Raw genomic sequence first — 5,015 nt, 5'->3', positions numbered from 1 at the left:
TGATGATACAGGAGTGAACCTCTGAACCTGTAAGCCAGCCCTAATTAAATGTTGTCCTTTATAAGACTTGCCTTGGTCATGGTGTCTGTTCACAGCAGGAAAACCCTAACTAAGACAAGTGGGGATGTTGTTTATATATGTTTCCCTGAATAAAATTGATTCTATGGCTTCTGGCATGGTAGACTAGTGTTCTTCCACTAAGTTATACTGCCAGCTAATCCTGTTGATGTTTTTGAACAGCAAATTTGAAAAATCATTTTAATCAGCTAGCAAAGAAGTCAGTGCTCTGAAAATTGTCACTGATCAAGAATAATTGGAGCCTATACTTGAATACAAATAAGTTTAGGTGTGGCTGGGGAGATGGGTCAATTCATAGGAGATCTTGCTGCAAAAAAGCATGAAGACCTGAGTTCGAATCCCCAACTCATATAAAAATCTGATAAACCTATCACCTGAACATCTAGTCTCAGTGAGAGACCACCCTGTCTTAAAGGAATAAAGTGGAGAGGGGGGACACTTAAATAAATAAAAACTCACACACACACACACACACACACACACACACACACACACACGAATTGTACCAGTATACATTCAGGTCAGGTGCCTTTGTTCTCTTTTGAACACAAGGATAGCCACCAATAAAGAACCATCTATCTCATGAAAGTTGGTTACCTAGGGTAAGAGTAAAATAACAGTGTTCACTAACACCTACCAACTTTCCTTAGACCATGCTGACCTTAGTACTGCCTCAGGCAAAAGTGCAAGATCCTCACCCCACTCCATTCTTTATAGACCCGTAGGCTAGATCACAATGTCTAGTTAGCGGAGTACCAAGAGAGTATACAGCTCTGTCTCTAGCCAATATTTTAGTAATGCCTATAGTATCAATCAGTCTGTAGACTCAGATTTGTAGTAAGTTCATGGTTAACTAAGACAATTTAGGAACCCATCTCAAAAAGCAGAAACAAAACACTACAAATATATACACAAACATGTACACACACACACACACACACACACACACACACAGGGCCACATTTAGTGGGCATAGGTCTATAATCCAATAATCAATGAGCACAAAGCTGTGGGAGAAGCATCAATTTCAGACTATCCTGGGCTATATAACAAGACATATTTGTTTGCTCAGCTATGGGGGAAATTGAAAAAGAGGCATCATACATGGTAACAACTGCTCTACTACTGTGCTAAATTCAGTCTCTAGTCTGTTTCATTAAAGTACATTTGCATCCTGACTCCCAAAATTAGATTATGAAGAGATTTCTTTTGGTTTGGTAACTGAAATAAACAGTTTTCATATGATGTACCTGTGGCATAGTCCATAACTGTACTTTGTATTATAATTCATGCTTTAATATTTATGTATCTGTAGCTGTTGTATTCTAGTCCAGCAACTTGGGAGCCTGAGCCAGGAAGATAAGAGGTTGTGGCCTAGAATGAACAGAAATATAAGGCCAGTTTTTGCAACTTAATTAACAAAACTGCCTGGAAGGTTTTTTTTTTAATGTATGATAAAATTGAGGACTGGGAATTTTGCTCAACCCCAACAAAAGACAAAGGAAGGGAGGGTCCGATTTTTTAACTTTGTTTTTTATTTTTTGAAATTATAATAAAATTACATCTTTTTGAGCCAAGGGATCACTTAGACCAGGCTGGCCTAACATTCCATATGTAGCCAACAATGGCCTTGAATCATAATTATCCTGCCTCTGGCTCTCCAGTCTTCATGGAAAATTAAATGAATTACTATCCTTATAGTTATTTTATCAAAGCATGTCAAATTGCCTTTATCATTGGAATTGTCTCTGAAATTATTCATTTGATATTATTTTGTCTTTTAAGAAAAAATAGGTAATGCAAGACATTGGAAATGAAGGGGGAACTCTGATACTAGGAACTCTGGGCTAGATATATAACTCAGTGGTAGAACACTTGTCTACAATGTACAAGGCCCTGGGTTCGAACCACAATAACAACAAAACAAACCATCTGAAACCCTAACTACTTGACCAAACTTGTAGATCCATTCCTTGTCTCTGAAGTCCTCTTAATTTTATGCCTGATAAGAGGACTCATAAGTAAACAAGCTCTACATGTTATAGTTCAGCGAATAAAAGGTGATTTAAAACATGCTCTGTGGTAGGTTGAATAACAGCTCTCTCAAAAGATATATCTATATCTTAATATGTGGAACTTGTGAATATCACTACAGAATGGCAAAATAACAGATTTATTATGAATTTTGATTGGAGGACCTTGGACTGAATTATGTGACTATGCCTGAAGCCTAGTAACAATGTGGTTACAGACATGAGGCAGACAGAAATCTGACAAGCACGCACAAGGGGAAATATTCTGAAAACTTCGATGAAATGTAAAGATGAAGTCACACGTGCTTGAAGCTATGTGCCGCCACCAGAAACTAAGAGACAAAGGGTCATTTCTTCTCTAGTAACTCTGGAATGAGCATGGCCTTCCCAGACCTCAGACTTTCAGCTTCCAGTACTACAAGAAAGTAAATTGCTGTTGTCTTAAGTTAACAGGTTTGTGGAAGTCGTTTACATTAACTGCAGATATCTAAGGTAACACTCAAGACTTTCTTACCCTAGAAGATCATGAAATCCAAAAGCCCTTGGTTCAGAATAGTTACTTCAGGATATGAGATTACTGTTTGAGAATGTGGACTGCTTTGGAGGGGGTGAGGGGAAAGGGGAGCAGTATTTCAATCCCCAGAGACTACACTTTACCTCAGACAGTTTGGTTAATTACCTCATAGCTACTTCTGCAGACTTCAGACTGAGCATGGAAGCTAACCTAGTCCCTTGCTTGGAGCAGCATTCTTAGCTATAACTTCTATCACAGTTGTTATAAGAATTTGTCTGTTTTTGCAGTTTTAGATGTGTGGTTTCCCATCACATCCATTGTTCCATCCACTGTTCCAACAAGTTGTCATACAATAAGAAGTACAAAGAAACCTGAATACAGATTTAAATAACACCTAAACATGGAGGTCCGAATAACCATGGATGAGAAGCTGATAGTCACTGCGACACCATGAACAGGAGTGAAGATATGGAATGATTGCACCAGGTTATTTTATTTTATATACAGGGCCTTACAGTGCAGCCCAGGCTTGACTTCCACTTTGGCAACCCCCTTGTCTCATCCTCCTGAGTGCAGTGATTGCCAGCTTGAGTCACTATGCCTGGCTCTCCACCCTGAGTTATTAATAGTTTCTTTAATTTAGGCAAAGTCTACAAGCCACAGGAGGGACTGAGAACAAAAACTGCCTACCTGCACACTCGGCTTATACAAATTCAATATGAAAGTAAATTTACAAACCGAGTACAGGGTTCTTTTAAAAGTTAATGTGGCTCATGATATTTGCTGAAATAAAACTTCCCTGGGAAATGTAAACATACTAGTTATTTGCCAGCATATGCTCTTGAGCTTCAGAATGCTGCCTACGGGATCGTTCGAGGACTTCACTTTATCACCACTTATTTTCAGACATACCGCAAGCCTTCCTTTGTTTAAACATGGCTCATCGGGCCTCACTAATCCCAGACAGACTTCTGTGGATTGGTACACTGAGGACTATGATGCAAAACATCAGTTGTTCAGTCTTTAAATTGGTCAACCCAATTAGATCTTAAGGAATGATCATTTTGAAAGCCACATTCTCAATGCAGTACATCTTTACTTTTTACAATCTGAATAAGAGAGCCCCATCCAGTAGGTATCTAAATGCCTGCATCCAGAAGGTAGAGGTGGCTATATCTACGTGGTTCAACAGTTGGGAGGCATGCCCAAGGGCCTACGTTCAATTCCCAACATACATATGTGTTTTAATCATGCAGATTTTTGTTATTCTTCAAACAAATCGCCATAACTTTTCATAGCATTTATGCACCCTAGAGATGATTTAAAGTATTTTGAAAAATGTGTATAGATTATATGCAAGTTATATATTTATATGTTTTATATAAGGAATTTGGGATCCTGCACTCAAGATTAATCAGAGTTATTCCAGGGATATAAAGGCTCTTTAAAAACAGCTGACTATTAAAACAAAAACAGGCCTCGAAGATTTGAAATCACTTGTCTAGAACACAGATTAAAATGCAGTGCTAGGAGCAAAGAGCATCATTTGATACCTAGTAAGTTGATTTAAGTCAAACGAGTTAAGCTCCATAATATCAACGGAAGCAGGGATGTAGGACCTAACAGCAGGAGTACTACATAAAGTCTCCTTTGGGAGATAGGGAAGGCTTCGCCAAGAAGATACAGCGCTTGAGCTGGGGATTTAAGGATTAGCAGAGGAGAATAGCAGGACATTCCAAACAGAGTACACGGAAAGAAAGCTCAGAACACAAAAGAACATTATAGTCCAGCAGCTCTGAGCAGCCTAGCTGCTTTATCGGGATTTCTGAAGCGAGGCGATTTAAAAGTGAGGCAGGATTTTTTTTTTTCTCCCTCTCTTTCCTCACTCCATGGTCCATTTCTCTTACAGTTCATTGCTTTGGCTCGGCCCACCTACTGCAGGAGCTCAGTACAAGTAGATTCGAGACAGGGTGGTCCCACGTGCTGGTGTTCAAGGGCACCTGGGACTCGCTTTTCATATATTCTCTCAGTGTGACCTTGGCTAAGTCCCTGGTCCAAAGGGCTACAGTTGCTGTTTGGCCATCGTTCGGTTCTGGAGTGAGAGTAGGAAGCACAACGAGAAGGAGGAGGGGGAGAAGGGGAGGGGAAGGAAGAAGGAGGGGGAGGAGGTCGGCTTGGCTGAGGCGTGGGCCCTTCAAGCATCCCGGAATCCCGGACCTCGTGGAGCACGGGGCCGGTTGGGTGCCCTGGGCTTCAGCCACGGACATTCAGTTCCTCCTCCACTCCGGCAGGGGGCAAGGGCAGCGGCTCCGGGCGGCCCTGGAGCTGGCAGCGGCCGTGGGGCGGACCGAAGCCCGCAGCGGGCAGCGAGCGCAGTGGGCGGGGCGGCC

The sequence above is a fragment of the Rattus rattus genome, chromosome X, assembly GCF_011064425.1.
Source record: "Rattus rattus isolate New Zealand chromosome X, Rrattus_CSIRO_v1, whole genome shotgun sequence".
Classification (NCBI taxonomy): domain Eukaryota; kingdom Metazoa; phylum Chordata; class Mammalia; order Rodentia; family Muridae; genus Rattus; species Rattus rattus.
The sequence above is the reverse complement of the archived record's forward strand: the minus strand, read 5'-3'. Positions refer to the sequence as shown.